We start from the raw sequence: 17917 nt of genomic DNA on the forward strand, positions 1-17917 counted from the left end.
CATACACCAAACTACACCTAAACAAACCAGCAATACAGAAGTTTAACTCACCGTTTTAAGAGAGGTAACTCTATTTTACTAAAGTAATTGAAAAAAAGAAATAATTTTTTTCTAACAATTACTTAAATGTTTTAAGAAAAATTACCATATCATCGCATTTTACTTTCTTTTCTTTTTTTCTTTTTGTTATAAAACATTGTTACATTAAATAATGTAGTTGGAAAACATTTTTTTTTTTTTTTGTTATAAAACATTGTTACATTAAATAATGTAGTTGGAAAACATTTTTTTTTTTTTTCATAAATTTCTTAGTAAATTAGAGTTGCCTTCCCTAGAACAATGAGTTAAGCTTCCGAATTGCCAACAAACCATTAAAATGTAAAAGTAAAATTTTATAAGAGAAATCTCTTTGATATTGATATCAGACTTGTTTTAATTACATTGTTGAAGGTATTTATTTCTCTTCCATGATGAGAAATGTGACACAAGGGTCAAAATTAGACACCATTTTGTGTCAGTTATATGAAAAAATGCCAATGATGATAATTTGTTCGATCAAATTAAGAGTTTTAATAGATTTCTAGAAGTTAATTTGTCCCTATTTATTTTCACCTCCCCATAAAGGAAGAATTAGACACAAAGTCGGTTTTTAATGGGAAAAAGGGGCACTATGGATTTAGACAAAAATAAAAGTTGCCTCACTCTAGAAGGAATTTTCCTTTACTGAATTAGGAAAAAAAAACATGAATTTCCTGATTAATAAATGAGTTAACAAATAAAAATTGTTTGTTGAGCGAGGCTGAAATCTACAAAATGCTAATTTTATGTTAATATTTAAATTAAATATTAGTTCTAATATTTGCAGATTGATTAAGGTTTTACTGAAAAACTAACAAACTAAACATGGCTAAGGCCGATTACTCAAGATTTTTAATTGAACACAATTATTGGTGGAGTTATCGCCCCTTAGCTATACACCACAATCACGATCACGTTGACATACCGATTCCAGTTAGATCGCATCCTTGAGCTAGGCCAGTATTAAAATGGGTGATGGTTTGTGAATTACTGGTGCTATATGTGCTCTCTGCTTATCTTGGCATTGTTTTCGGTCATCATGGACTTCTCCTTGCCACTGGAATCAGGCAGTGGCAACTCAGGAAAACTGTGGTTAGATCTTGCGCAAAACTCTTGTTCACGATTACACGCGAAAACACTCTTACAGGGGTATCCAATCCATTCTCTTTCGTGATAGAACAGATGCCATTTTTGGTACTACTACAGTTTATCACCGAAAATGGAGACGCCGGGGTTTTTTGTTTTGTTTTTTTCGGGCACCTGCCCTGAGAATCAGAGGAAGAAATCAGTATTTTTAACTATGACCGAAGCATCAAATAAATAACATAATAATTAAACTAGATAATGATTACTTCTGGGAAGAACTAATTACTACGTGACCCAACATAGTATAAACACCACCAACCTCCCCATGTTAAGAACGGCTTTCAGGGTTAGGAGGTTATTCTGAAAACCGTTCTTAACATGCGGAGGTTGGGGGTGTTTAAGTAATCATTATCTAGTTTCATTTTTGTTATTTATTTTATGCTTTGCTTCGGACATAGTTTATAAAATACTGATTTCTTCCTCTGATTCTGACGATAGGTGCCCAAAAAAATGGCGTCTTCATTTTTGGCGATAAACTGTAGTAGTACCCCATTTTTTAACACCCTGTACCGTGTTATTATTAAGAACAATTTTGTTTCCTTTCTCAACCGATGAGATAATTTAAAAATCCGTTGCTTATGCACTTTTGTTACCACGCTATTTTTTAAATAATATTTTCAAGTTAAATTCAAGTTTTACGATCTTTTTTTATTAAATTGTTAAGTGAAAGTAAAGAATATTTTTAACCCCTCCCATGTTAAGAATAGCTTTCTAAATAATAACGTTATTTCATCGGTAACAAAAGTGCATACATACCAAAAAAATCCTTTTAGTTTACGATAATTTTAGAGAATCATTTTCGTCTCCAATCGAAGAGGGGTTGGGAATATTGTTTAGAACCACTCCAGTCTCTAAATAATTTTTATTTATTTATTTTTATTTTTTTCTACCGAAAAGAAACGCTTGGTTTGGAAATTGGATTGATTCTATAAAAAAAAAATAATGGTAATTTTATAAAATTATCCTCATTTTCAATCGAGTGGTTTTTAGGGGGGTTTTTTTTATTATTATTATTGCTAAACCTAAATCCGAGTACTCCCTCAAAAAACTCTTTTAATCCTGTCACTAACGTTAAGTACGAGTAGCAACCCTCCCCGAAAGAAAAACGGAGAAAATACAGTTTGCAACTCCTTATGAGAGCGTCTGTAAGAATGCACAAAATAACAAACAACAATTTGCAAAAAAAAAAAAAAAAAATGTTAATGCGTCCACTTCACTTCGCTGTTTCAACAGCTCAGTTGTTGCGCGTGCGGCTAGACAGGCAACTGCCTCAAGCCATGATCGAACCCCGACCGCCTAAATGACAATCAGGGCTTCTCGCTATTGCGCTATACGGCTACTAGTGCTGCTATGGGGGTACTGAATTAACGATGTTTTGACATCGTCCAAATTTAGTTAAACACACACAAGCAATTGTTGTGTCTGTTTTCGGAACAGGTGTCCATTATTTTTTTCGCAACAATAAGAGCAGCCATGTCAGCTGATCTTAATAAACGTGATAAAATAAATAAATAAAAACATTAAAAAGAAAAAAAAGATTAGTTTTGAGTTGGTTGGTTAAATAATATCATTTAATCGCATACAATTATTTGTACTGTTTATAAAATATTTAAAATAATACAAATAATAAAAAGAAAAAAAAGAAGAAGAATGTTACCTGTGAAAAGTAATTCCCAATTTTCGGGCTCGCGTATTATTGCGATTCGTGCAGTTTAGGGCGGCACATGTGTTCACCATATTCGTAAGCAATTAGGGTTGGGTTAGTTTTTACTTTTTATTTATTTTTGTTTTCGCTCGTTAAAATCGTCAAAAAGCTTTTCGAAAACAATTTTGCAGTTTTTATTTATTTTTGTACACAATTTTGAATGGTGTTTTGTTATTAATGTTTTGTTTAACTATTTCGTTGTTCCACAAAAGAAAAAAAAACATTAAATAAATAATGGCAGTTGTTTTGTTAATAAATGAACTAGAAAAAAAATAGTTTCCGAAGTAAAACTGAAGCGGTTAAAGTAAATTACATCCCTTTGTAAAATTTTAAATAATTTTTTTAATTTGTTATCGTTAGATTTTCATTGAAAGGTTTAGACCGTATGCCCTTGTAAATTGTGCATTATAATGCCCCGATAAAAATGGCGGATCTAGTTCCATGATAAAGAAAAGGCCAATCACGTGACAGCTTGATTTTTAAAACACGAACACATACACATATTTTGTGCACTAATTAGGAGAATTTCAATACTGATTAAAAGTATTAGTATTATGCGACCACTTCTTGTGTGTTTCTCGCCTTAACGTAACTCAAATTATTTTTTCTATCTACTATTAACTGATTATTGGGTAATTAACTTCCTTGACTAAAGCAATTTCGTTTCGGTCAATTTAACGTTTTATATATAACCTTTAATACGGTGTTACCCTATTTTCTTTACCTTAAAAATAAAATTAAATTAAATCCACCGCAATGCATTCTGGTTTCTTCGTATACAAATTAGCTATTTTAATCTTGTACCTATTATTTTAAATAAAGAATGGATTGCTTCGCGAAATTTCAAAATTTGAAAGGAATTTAGAAGCATTTAAACTGTCAAGTAGAAAATTATTTCTGGTTTGGAGATTCTCAGCAAAGGTTGAAAGTTTTGAAAGCTACTTGGATGTTTGTTTCGACAAATCGATTTTTAGATACGTAGTTTTAAGCAGAAACAAGAGTATTTACTTAATTGCCATGTCGAAAATAGTAACATATCCCAAAATTACGAAAATGCATCTAGAAGAACTGCCAGTGTGTTTTAATTTCAAAAAAAAAAAAAAAAAAAGGAAGTCTATTGCTTTGGTCTAAAACAGTACGTCAGCCATTAAAGTGTAAAAAGGAAATAGCGTATGTCCCCTGTATATTTCTACTCGATGAATTTTTCGTAATCTTTTTTTGGGGGGGGGGTTGTATATTACTATTTTCGACAAGACAATTAAGTACTGTTGTGTTTACTTAAAACCACATAAAAAAAAAATCTTCCAACTCTATCTCAACAAGCATCGCAATTTGTATTTAGATGTAATTTGTTTTGTTTTTTGTTTTTTCTTGATTTTATGACTTAGAGTTATGTCCCTTGATAACACCGGTAAGTGGTGTTCCGGTGCTTTAGATCAACCAATCATTTCCCAGTATTTCTGAAATGGCGCCTAATGTAACTTACTAAGAAAATAAGGTAGGAGATTTTTACCATGTGTTTCCTTTTTATTATTGTTGTTATTTTTATGACAAGTCTCTCTAATAATGCTCTGTAATGTGAAACAACTTATTAATGTGTATACAAAACATTAATATATTTATTTTAACTTTTGTGTTTATAACTTTCCCGTACTTTTTATTATAGCGAATTCTTAATAGGATGCTATAAAAAAAGGTATAATCAAGGACCAAGGTCTGAGGCTAAGAAATTTATCCTAACACATCAATGACAACTGGCTGAGAGAGAAAGAGAAAAAGAACGTCTTACCTCTTGCAACAGATGCCGTCGGTTGCGACCTCAGGTATTAGTCCTTGTGGTCCCGTAATAATTCTTTATCAATACAATAATTGATTGAGAAAGAAAAAACAAAGGAACTACCAAGACGGTGTCCCAATAGTAAATAAGAGAAGAAGAAAAGAAAAGGAAAGAGAAGAAAAGGAACAACTTCAGACACGGTGTGAACCGATTGTAAAGATGGGGGTAAAAAAAACACACAAGCTAGTCAACCCATACAATTTTATAGAAGGTCTAGGGTCACATGATTTATCCATTAGTATAAAAAACAATCACAAAGGGAAAGACGCTTTCGCATTCATCTCTCAAAACCCGAGGTCATTGAAGGTAGGAAAGATTTTCTTATACACTCCCGTCTCAAGAGAAAAAATAAATAAATAAAATAAATGAATAAATAAATAGTAAACCGTGAAGTTGTTTGAGTACATTTTAATACAAATAACTGTTAATTTTGGGTCCAAACACTCAAAATTCTAAATTTAGATTCCCGGGACATGGATCCAACTTGATAAATTGAACAAATCCAAGAAAAATAAGTTTTAAGGGGTCGAAGCAAAAACCCCCCAAAAAAACTGAACCTTCAGCCAATCCCTGGTCCAAACATTCCAAACCAACATAAAGTGTATTCAGACATAGGGCAAGCTTCGTAATCGGTTTTTGTCAAAATTTGACTGCCAAGCCGGCTGAACTGCTAGTAAATAAATAAAAATAAAGGATAAAGAGAAAAGGAAGAAAAAAAAATGGGAGAGGTAAATAAATAATTACCTATTTTCTGAGAGTGGACTGTTAGTGAATTGAATGTAGGCAATTCCAACAGTACCAATTCTCACCCTCTGGGGGAACTTGCTGAATACCTACGCAGTTGAAATGGTACCATTGATTGCATTCATCACAGCATATCATTGGACTACCATTATCCGGTAGAACACATCCTGGGCAAATACATGCATGTTCAGCATCATTTAATAAATTATCCACCATCATATCATGGGATAATGAAGGATCCTGGTTGAGGCAACTTCCACACCGCCAACTCTCCTCTTCTGGTGGAGGTCGATATAGACCAACACAGGAAAAATGGTACCAGTCATCACAGCAGTCACAACATATCATGGCACTGCCATTGTCTGGTTCACCACAATCAGGGCAAATCCAACCAAGCTCTGTGCCCTCTTCAATAGGGTCTTCAAGTACAGATGTACAGCCATTCAGATTGTCATCAGCATTCCCCATCAAGGAATCAAGTCCATCAATGGGTTCTTGAATAGACGACTCCAAGGGATAGAGGTGCTTCAGGGAATGAACTTGCAAGGAGCCATCTCCTCGTTTTATCTGAGCAGATCTCACCAATCCGTCATCTCCTGTAAATAGACGTGTGACCCTACCCAATGCCCAAAATGGTCGAGGTTTGTTAGGGAGTTTGATTGTGACTACATCTCCCACACAAACAACTGGTGAAGTCCCTCCTTGATGTCTTTGAGCATGCTCTCTTATACTAAGCAGATAATCTTCGTACCAAATTTTCTTAAATCTTTTTAATGCATCATTCCTGCAATTTAAGGACTCTAAGAGTTGTTTCCGAGAGGGAGGTTCTAGTTGATAAATACCCTCCCCATCCATTCTCAAAATCAAACGAGGGTTTACTACAGGGCGTAAAAAGTGATTTGGACTTATTATTTCCAAACTTGAGTCAGATGAACTTCTGTAAGTCAAGGGACGGTCATTTATGGCATTTTGTACATCAGAAATAATTGTCAGGAGATCGAAATAATCATGACTAGCTCGTCCAATTAATTTATACAAGCAAGACTTGATGGTTTTAATCAGTCTTTCCCATACACCTCCATACCAAGGAGAGTGTACAGGGATCTTAACATGCTTGATTTGGCATGTCCCCAATTTCTCCCTGAATTCACTGGAAGCAATCACCTCATGAATCATGTCACATCCAGCCACAAATGACTTAGCATTGTCACTATAAATATGCGAAGGAATCCCATAAATATTTGAAAATCGAATCAAGGCCATTAGGAATGAGTGAACAGACATATCCTCAATCAGTTCTAGATGAACTGACCGTACCTCCAAACAAGTAAAGACCAGGATATACATCTTCACCCTCTCCCCACCTCTCAGAACCCACAGATGACCCGTATAGTCTACTCCTGTGTGCAAAAATGGTCTTATCATATTCACCCGATGTTTAGGTAAATCAGTCATTTTGGGGTAGGTAAATGGAATAGAGTTAAATTTCTGGCACAAGGAGCATCCTGATAAAATTCTCTTTACCGCCTGCCTACCCTGGGGTATCCAGTACCCAGATAACCTGACCTTATTCAAGGTAGCAGGAACACCCAGATGCTTACACTGGTGGTGACAGTCCAATATTATGAGATTAGTAAGATGGTGATCCTTAGCAATAAGCAAGGGATTAACTATTTCGTATTCATATACAGAGACCTTCCCAATTCTTCCCTTGGATCGAATTAATCCTTCCTTATCCAAAAAAAGGTTTAGACTTCCCACTCTCGGTGGTATTGACCTACCTGAAGGATTTTGTAAGTATTCTAATTCCTCCCAGAAGGATTGTTTCTGCATTACTTTAATCAAGTGTGTCCGAGCCATCTTACCAAAGTCGGAGTCTCTTTTCCTCAACCTATTAATAAACTTGAACACACATGTGGTGACATTTAATAGTTTAGACAATGAAGAATATCTATCATATTGCACAACTGGCTCCTCCTGGCTGTGCGAAACAGCACAAACCATCGAAGATACAATCTTTTTGCTTTCTGGGCTCAAACAACTCAAAGGATTTTCAGGCCAAGAAATCGGTTGGTCTCTTAGCCTCAGACCTTGGTCCTTGATTATACCTTTTTTATAGCATCCTATTAAGAATTCGCTATACATTGCAACAGATACTGTTTGTTGCGACCTCAGGTATTAGTCCTTGTGGTCCCGTAATAATTCTTTATCAATACAATAATTGATTGAGAAAGAAAAAACAAAGGAACTACCAAGACGGTGTCCCAATAGTAAATAAGAGAAGAAGAAAAGAAAAGGAAAGAGAAGAAAAGGAACAACTTCAGACACGGTGTGAACCGATTGTAAAGATGGGGGTAAAAAAAACACACAAGCTAGTCAACCCATACAATTTTATAGAAGGTCTAGGGTCACATGATTTATCCATTAGTATAAAAAACAATCACAAAGGGAAAGACGCTTTCGCATCCATCTCTCAAAACCCGAGGTCATTGAAGGTAGGAAAGATTTTCTTATATTATAAAGAAACGAAAACAGAGATTTAGCAATTACAGTCGATTTAAACTTTTTTTATTGCTCCAATGCTCCATAAACGTCAAACAAAATCCCCAAACGTTTGCTGACGTTCCGATTCCGAATTTGTGTTCGTAGGACGTCATTAGTGGATTGTTTCTTGCCTGTGTAATTGATTGCACACTAAAAATAAGTTTAAAAAATAATAATAATAACTAGCAGGACCCGTGGAAATTCCACGGTAGTTAAAATCTTTTAAAACACATCAGTAATAAATTCCTTATTGTTATATTACAAAAATGAACGTATGGAAGCAAGTAGAACAAAGAACTTTAGTTTAAACTTTTATTGAAGGTCAATGCGATCGTAACTGATGCTGTTGATATTGTCAGGAAGTGCTGGCTGGACTGCTGGTGATGATTAAGGCGGTGACAGGGACGTCGATCAGCTGTTTGGAGTGAGAATAGTGGTCAGTCAGCAGGTTCTTGGGACTGTGAATTTAAAAAAAAACTGTGTGACATTGTTGACATCGATTTTGTGCAAGTTCTGATGACCCCAAGTTGTTTAATATTTCAGGACATCTTGGATTACATGTATAGGTAAGGAATAGGTCTGGCTTTCCATATTTACAGAAAACTGCCATTGCATCTTGATACAGTTGTTGAAGATTCCTAGGACTTCCTGTAAATGAAGATGGTAGAATAACTGGTACACCAGAATCGCCATCTTCATTCCTTGTTAAATGATCCATTAAGCCAGAATATTGAGCAGAGCTCTTCTTGGTTGACTTTGATAGCTTTTAATGAAGTTAAATAAGCAACCGTCAACTTTTACATATTTATTTTGAATTTTATTCAATGAAGATTTGGAAATTCACAAATATTTTTTAAGTCGAATTATTGATATAGATTTCAATTAATGCATCACAACTTCCTGATAATATAAATAGAACACTTTGAATTTTCTATACAAACGTTTTTTCCATAAAAACATTGTAATCTGTTATAATATTCAGATTCTTGTGTATTACATGCATATAAAATGAAGTGTTTCTGTAAATCTTACGAAGTACAGTTAAATTTTGATTTTTCGATAATCAAAATGATGTGAGGTAGGTTGTACCTATCAAATTTATGTCAATGTTATATAATTAAGTAAAGTCAAACAAACTGTACACTATTTTTTCATCAAATTATGAATTTTAAATATAAGGAAAGCAATTTAAAAAAAAAATTTTCCAAAATCATATTTACATCCAAGTTAATTTTTAGATTCCATAGCTGTTCCTAATTGTTTTCATAACACTTCACGGTAAACAATATTCTTAGTATATGTTACACCACGCTTTCTTCCCTGATTATCATCTCTGTGCAGTTGCATTACCTTAAATTTCACGCTGTGCTTAGATTGAGCTCTTGAACATGCCACATACAGTTGACCATGAGAAAATACAGGTTGTTGAAGATATATACCAACCTTATCCAAAGTTTGGCCTTGTGCTTTATTGATGGTCAGTGAATATGCTAATCGTATTGCAAACTGTATCCGATGAAATGCAAACGGAACATTTGTATCACTTGGCTTTAACTTAATTCTTGAAATGATAACTGTGGAACCTCTATTAGATCCATTAATTAAAATAGCAATGATGCTGTTTTGATGACATTCTTTTATTTTCATCCTAGTTCCATTACAAAGTCCTTGATTTATGGATAAATTTCGCAGTCGCATTACTATTGCTCCTATTTTCACATTAAGTCGGTGAGATGACATTCCAGATAGAGTTAATGAATTTATGAACTCGATAGGATAATTTTGAAGTTCAGCATCATCATAGGAGATGTAATCTGTACTTAAATATGTATTTATGCCTCCGGGAAGATTATTTAGAATTTCTACATTTACTGTTAAACATTCTGTATTTTTTGGAGTCATGATGATTCTATTTTCCATTTCTTGAGGGCTGCAATCAAATATTTCTGAGATTAGAGAACCATTACATACCGAATCATCAAGAACATCTATGGCATCTACAGGAACGTCATTAAGACTGCTCGTTAGTGTACCATTACCAAGATGAAGGAGCCATTTACAAAACTCCTGTTCATTTATGTTAGTTCTGATGTTTTGTGTTAGTTGTAATTGACTGAAATGATGCCACAATGGGCATCTTTTAAGACAGGTGTCTTTAATAGATGTAGGTGATCCATGTGGCACTACTGGCAAAATTTGCCTGAAGTCACCACCAAATATTTTATCGTTACCCATTATATCTTGTAAACATCTATCTATAGCAAGCAGTGCATGATTAGGTATCATAGAGGCTTCGTCTATGATGAATACCATTATCTTTCTCAAAAAAGAAGCATGCTCTGATACAGGAGAAACGTTACAGACACTGGTTTCTGTCAGAGGTACAGGTAGTTTGAATATACTGTGGAGTGTTTTCCCTGAAGTTAGTAGCATTGCAGCAATGCCGCAGTGGCGGTCACAGTACTGCTGGAGGTGAAGTAATCATATAACATGTTGAATAAAAAGGTTTTTCCTGATCCGGCTGGGGCATCTAAATAGAAGCAATTGTTGTGTGGGGCTACTTTTTCAGTTGTCATGACAGGCTTGATTATAGTATTAAAGACCTCTAATTGTTCATTGTTTAACAATTCAACATTAGGCCCGTTTGTATTTCGAGTCATATTATCTATTGGAGGATCACCTGTTGGTTCAGGTAAACCCATTGCCTGGCAAGAAGAACCATGCTCATTAAATATTGCTTTTATCAAATGAATAACTGTGGGATATGTATATACACTGACCCCCGCCCTTTGCAGCCCGGGTGACAAGATCAAAGTGTAGTATCTGTTCCAACAGATACTGCAAGCAAAGACCATATGTGGGGGTAACCCCACATATCTACCTTGGTCAATGTAGGGGCAACCCTTCATACCAACAGTTCCTATCAAACTCCCATTTCCCACTCATCGGGAGCTGGTCCCCATTCCCCCCTCTCTCTCTCCACATTAAAAAACGGCCTTGTGCCTAATTTGCTCAGTGGGGAAGCAAATAAATACAAACTGGGGGATATGTATAATATATCCACCAGTCCACTACACTTTACCGTAAAATTCGGCTAAAACAATTGTTGACGAATTACCTCCTTTAAATCGATATTGTCTGCTTGTGACAATTGAAGCGAAAACCTTATTAGGTATTAAATGCTAAAACATTTTAATACAGCTGGCTAATTGGCTATGAAGTAAGTTATTCCGAACTTTGATCTAACATTTTGATAAAAAAAAAAAAAAAAGCTTAACATTTTCTTGTATCTTTTTTTTTATATTAAGAAAAATGTAAGCATCACGCTGAAATAATAAAAATGCCATTCTTAATAAGGGGAGAGGGTTTGACTATTCTAAACCTTCACCTAAATAACCATTTAATGAAAAAATGTTTAAAATGTTCTTGTATCTTTTTTATAATTTTTGTTAAATAAGAAAAATCAATAAACTTTGATAACACTATTGTAAGAATCATGCTGAAAGCCATTCTTAATATGGGGAGGGGGGGTTAACTATTCTGAAACTTTACCTAACAATATAAAAAAAAATAAGGGAAAATATATGTATGAACAATAAATATTTCTTCAGTTAAATAAATTATACTGTAAATCTTTAAATAAGGAATAAATATTTAAACCATAATTATTGAAACAGTATTTTACTGCATAAAAAACGGTTATGGGGAGAAGGGTTTACTATTTTGAACCTTCACCTAAATAGCGATTTAATGAAAAAAAAATTTAATGGTCTTGTATCTTTTTTTTTTATAATTTGTTTTAAAATAAAAAATAAAAAACTTTGATACTGCTATTGTAAGAATCATGCTGAAAGCCATTCTTAATATGGGGAGGGGGGCCTTAACTATTCTGAAACTTCACCTAACAATGTAATAAAAATAATGGAAAAAATATATGTATGAACAATAAATATTTCTTCAGTTAAATAAATTATACTGAAAATCTTTAAATAGGAAATAAATATTTCTTTAAATAAATTAAATCGTAAGTAATGAAACAAAGTGTTTTATTTCATTAAAAATTATTTCATATTAAAAAAAAAATTGTTGTGTCCATTTTTTATAGTATTTAAATATGTATGCCCTGTCGGTGGGCATTAGAAGATGATGACTGTCTGTAAAAGAAGCAAAATAAAACAGACAAAACATAAATAATAACTATGTAAACAACGTGAAGATGTATAAATGTTACAAAATTACTCGATTCGGCATTAAATAACACGAAAAAGGATTGATATGCCGTAAAACAAAAACAAAACAGAACAAGACGTAAAATATGTTTTGACTCTGTATTTGCGAATGGTGACTTTGGTGATTTATTTAATAAAGTCATTCTTGACTTTTGTAACATTTAATTCGAAACATATTTTTTGTTATGTAAGGCTCACTCAAAAGTAAATAAAAAAACAGATAAAGTGGCACAGTAAAAAAAAAAACGAACTCGTAATGTTAAATGTAAAAAATATATATTATATATTTATTACTGAATAAAATAGAATAAGCGTTCCGTATTCACTACAATAATAAACAGAAGACATTGTTAAAAATGTAAGTAAAATACTATTTAAACTGTGGAACGATACCTTCTATGCATAATCGTCTTTAAAATAATCCAGAACCATAAATAGACAGTTCATATATATATATATATATATATATATATATATATATTTGTTGTTGTTGTTGTTCGGGAAGTTTTGGAAAATAAAAGGGTTTAATGATTTTTTAACTAATAAAGAGTGAACAATAAAGGGAGATAATTCACATTAATTAATGTTTGCGATGATGATGACGTGACACCGTACGGACAAGCAAATTAATATATCAGAGAGGCGGTAGCACTCTCTATATAGGGATGGCCCGTACACGCCTATATACGCCTACAAAACAAAACTATCCAAATCTCAACTAAAATCAACTTATAAGTTTCAAAAAGCACATATTCTTACAGAGAAGCGTCTTATGAATCCAGCGAGTGTCAGAACGTCGGTTAAAATGTCAAAAGAAAGCAAAAAAAAAAAGGAGTACAAAAATGGCCAATTGTTCTGTCTTCTTTATTCTTCTTCTTTCTTCTTTCTTTTGAGACGATGTATCTCGGTGTACAAACGGCCTCTGACAACAGTTCAAGCATCAATCGACTGCTCTTTACACGGAGAAGTGCAGTGACCCATCGCTTTTTAGCTAACTCCATAATTAAATAAGATTACGTGTAATAACAAGTTTTAAACACTATATACCCAATGTAGACAGACCACTTCAAACACGGAACTTCTCTCAAAGGAACAGCTCCAAATAATACACCGGATGCTCACAGACATTCCAGTTTGCCAGTGGCCTATATTTCTTGGACGCTGAATATTTGAGGTGAACGTTAAGGTTTTTTCTTTAAACAGTAACCCACCAGCGTTAATGAAACCACGAAATCTTTATCTCAGTTGATCAAAATTGTTATAAGAGTAACCTATCAGCAAGTACGATGTCAAAAAACAATGTTATAAAAACAAATAATTCTTCAGATTTTGGACTGTAAAATATGTACAAAATGTCAATGCTGTGACCAGGATTCGAACCTAGGTTAGCACGGCCACAACGTGGGGTCCTAACCTCTAGACGATCACGGCTAACACTGACGGCTGTCGCTCTTGGCAGAAAGACACATGACTACTGTCAAACTATTGAAAAATAAGGAGGAAACTTGAAATTCTCACGCATGCGCAAAAATACACTATAGCAACCATTGTTAAATGCAGCTGAATCTCTTCGCTCGCTAAGAAAAGTAGATCAGACCAGTTCTTCTAAGAACTCACCAAACGCCAAAGGAAATAAGTTAAATTAACCGCAAAAGAAACTGCAAGAAAGTCATCTTCTAAGAACTCACTGGAAGCTGACCGAAAAGAATCAAAATCCAAGCCCTAGCCACAAAAATAACTAGATATTGTGGCTACTATACACAATCTACTAATAAAAACAAGTAAGTTTTCTAAAATAAACTACAATAAATTAACCAAGTAACCTCACACTGTCACTGATTAGGACTTCATATAAAGATAACAACTACACTATTGGTGTATATACCGTTCCACACTTTAACTATTGGTGACGGGGCAGTATCTCAATTCTACGAGAGTTGTCTTGCTATAAGATAAGTGATATTATAGTAAGATACACATAAGTGTTATATGTTTACATTTAATAAAAAATGCCAAAGTCAGCACGTAGTAAAAAAGCTCAGAGAAATATAGACTATGAAAAAAAAAAAGTCAAGGTATTATCTGAGCAAAAAGAATACTATCAGAAAAATGCTGAAATAATAAAAATTAAGTATCATGCAAATCCTGAGGCAAAGAAGGCTGCCTCACGTGCTGACTCAAAAGCATGGTATAACAGGGATCCCGAGAGGAAAAAAACTGCCTCACGTGCTCTTTATAACAAAGAACCAGAAAAAAAGAAGGCTGCCTCACGTGCTGACTCAAAAGCACGGTATAACAGGGATTCTGAGGAGAGAAAAGCTGCCTCACGTGCTCTTTATAACAAAGAACCAGAAAAAAAGAAGGCTGCCTCACGTGCTGACTCAAAAGCACGGTATAACAGGGATCCCAAGGGGAAAAAAGCTGCCTCATGCACAAACTATTATAAATATAAATATCAAAAACTGCCAAATCTTTGCCAAAACGCCAAAGAATGAACCAAGAAAAATTTAATAGTGAAGGTATGAACATTTTAGAACTTTATAATACTCTAACTGTTTTATCAGAGAGGCAGTAGCACTGTCTATGTAATATAGAACCGATGGAGGACCAAGAGGCAACTCCTAAGGCCCAAAACCCAAAGACCTAAAACCCAGCAGGAAGCGACCTGCTACTAATGGAGGCGGCAATGAGCCGCCTCCTAAAAAAGACAATACTATCATGAATGTAAGTTTAAAAATAAGACTGTAAGTAAAAATACTAATTAACAAGAATAAAAAAGCATTGGAAATGCAAAAGGATATAGGGATGGTATGCCAAAAAGTATACAAACAAGATAGCTATGAATGGCTAGGCACATGGAAATAGAATTGCATCCAAAGTATAGCCCTATAGCTTTTTACAACCGTAATGATGGCACGGAATGAAGATTGGAGAAAAGCTATAGGGCTATACTTTGGATGCAATTCTATTTCCATGTGCCTAGCCATTCATAGCTATCTTGTTTGTATACTTTTTGGCATACCATCCCTATATCCTTTTGCATTTCCAATGCTTTTTTATTCTTGTAGATAATAATAATAATAATAAAACTTTCTCCGATTTGTCGTTTTAAGTAGTAGATACATAAGTGTCAGCAGAAGACGTTAAAATTAATTTCGCTTTTTTTTTTTTCGTAAATGTTCCCTCAGCGTATTTCAGCAGCTGGCGTAAACTATTGCAGTATGGCGAACCGTTTAGCCAATATATTAGATGACAGTTAATAAATGGGAAAAAGTTGTTTCACGACATTGCAACAGTTGAAATTTACAGTAAGAGTGCATTATCAATTTGGAGCACACTGTAATCGATTGGAAAAATTTCCTACAATAAATTTGCAGAGTACTTAGGATTCTCCAGCAAATAACCAAAAGAAATAGCCTATCCCTTCCACAAAAAAAAAAAAAAAAAAAAAACTTAATAAAAAAGAACAAAGTAGATTTTTAAAAAAATGATCATAAAAAATACTTTTTGTACACCTCCCCCCCCCAAAAAAAAAACACCTTGAAACGGTAGCATTTCTTACAACAAAAAAAAATAAACAAATAGTAAAGAAAAGTTTTCATCTGTTGCTACATATTATTTTACAAAAAAATATATATTCATGAAACTTTTTTTTTTCTCCATTTTCTCCATTGAAGTTACGATACAATAAATGTTAATTATCATAATGTTTTCTTTTTTTCTATCATTTTAAAGTTTGATCAATGCTCGGCATATTCAGGTGGTTTATGTAAGCCGCTGGAATATACTGGTGCAATACCCACAGAAAAATGGGTTATTCTCTGCATAAGTATCAAGATTTGGAGACTGATGTCTGAATGGTGCTATTTTGTAGGACATGGAATCTTTTGTTCACTGTTCTGTCTAGGTAGGGCACAGCGGAGGTTGATTGTTGAGTTGTAGCTGCTAAATCCACTTTTGTGCACCTGGAGCAGTCCTTATTAAAGCATCAAAATATATCTACATTAAGAAAGAGGTTTATCTATCAATCTACCGTTTGACCAATCCTCCTCTATGACTGTGAGAAATAATAAATGATGGTGGTTAATCATCAGAAGTTGTAACTTTCTGACATTAACTGTTAAAGTGGCCTCACATTTGCATTCTTTTTTAATAAGGGGAGATTACTCTCGAAATTATCATTTTAATATTTAGCATTAAGTTTCATACTTACTGATTTAATGTGCGAGAAATCTTAAATAAATTTTCTGAAGCTTTGTAACCCCAATATTGTCTTTGATTTTTAGTTTTTTGTTCATACCCTTTTTCACCATTCTGGTTTTTCTGCATTGCTCTCAGCCGTCATAAATAACCATATAACATGTTACCCCCGTGAAGTAAATAAAGGGTTCTGCCGAAATTCCGTCCAAATTCCCAAGTTCAACAAGCAACAAGATACACCTGAATCAGGCCGAAGGTTACATCAACCGAAATGTTGTGAAAATGACACTCAAGATGAAAACAATAGTCCGAAGATTCCAAATGATACGAATAAATCTAGTAACTCTGAATTATTGTTGAGTTATCTCCCTTTTGATTCTTGACATTTTTTTTTCATACTGGGAAGTAAGACAGTTACTCATAAAATCTGATTTTCTTAGTTAAAAATAAAACTTGATCAATTTACATAATTTTTGGAATATGATATGTTCATTCTATGATTTTTCTGTATTTTTGTTTTTTTTAATTAGGTTGAATTCTAAATAAGAATCAAAAATTTTAATGGGTTTGTATTACTGTACACATAGATTCGAAAAAGTTGTCAAAAAACAAATATATAACAAATAAATGTTATCAAAGGCAAGATAAGTTACTTTTCTACCAAACTGGATATATTTTTTGTGTTTTTATTCAATGTAACATGTTTATTCAGCTCAAAAACATGCAGTGTTTACCGATGTATTGGAAAATTTAAAATGGCGCCCGACTCTCTCTTAAACACGGTAAGTTCGAGAAAAGGTGTTATAAATAATAAACTAGACAAAATACTATTAAAAAAACACCGAATATATGTCAACCTATGTCACGGTAATATATATTGAGCGAATTTCTAACAGTATTTTGTCTAGTTTATTATTTATAACACCTTTTCCCGAACTTACCGTGTTTAAGAGAGAGTCGGTCGCCATTTTGAATTTTCCAATACATCGGTAAACACTGCATGTTTTTCAAGCTGAATAAACATGTTACATTGAATAAAAACATGAAAATTATATCCAGTTTGGTAGAAAAGTAACTTATCTTGCCTTTCATAATATGTATTTGTTTTTTTGACAACTTTTTCGAATCTATGTGTACAGTAATACAAACCCATTTTAATAATTAGTCACCATAGACAAAAAATTATCGAAAGAAACTAAACTGTATGAAGCAAAAGATTATCCGTTGTAACTGTGGTTGTATTCACTCAGGGTAGGTTGAGTCCGCTGAAAACCAGTTCACCATGCTGAAGCAGTAGGCGTATCAGAATTTTTGTAGGAATTTTTGACACCCCTAACACGAAACTGCAAATAAAATATAAAAACTCGTAATTTCTCTTTTAAAAGTGGGTTGTTTATTTTCTTTATGGGTTATACTTCCAAAATAAACTATTAA

At 33.6% G+C, this 17917-nt stretch overlaps 1 protein-coding gene across 4 annotated transcripts in view; it reads left to right on the plus strand.

The window, feature by feature from the left end:
* The first annotated feature begins 958 nt into the window (after positions 1-958).
* LOC145293776 (origin recognition complex subunit 5-like) overlaps positions 959-17917 on the plus strand; it is a 131148-nt gene continuing 114189 nt past the window's right edge. For 2 of the 4 annotated variants that reach the window (XM_080140292.1, XM_080140297.1), the window contains exon 1: positions 4253-4427. The gene's annotated coding sequence lies outside the window, so the exon portion shown is untranslated. Of the gene's footprint in view, positions 1171-4252; positions 4428-8418; positions 8621-17917 lie in introns of those variants that run through there. The other 2 variants (XM_080140295.1, XM_080140293.1) reach the window with 2 other exon arrangements.

Source organism: Euprymna scolopes, chromosome 15, assembly GCF_053919585.1.
Source record: "Euprymna scolopes isolate OS-2025 chromosome 15, ASM5391958v1, whole genome shotgun sequence".
Taxonomy (NCBI): domain Eukaryota; kingdom Metazoa; phylum Mollusca; class Cephalopoda; order Sepiida; family Sepiolidae; genus Euprymna; species Euprymna scolopes.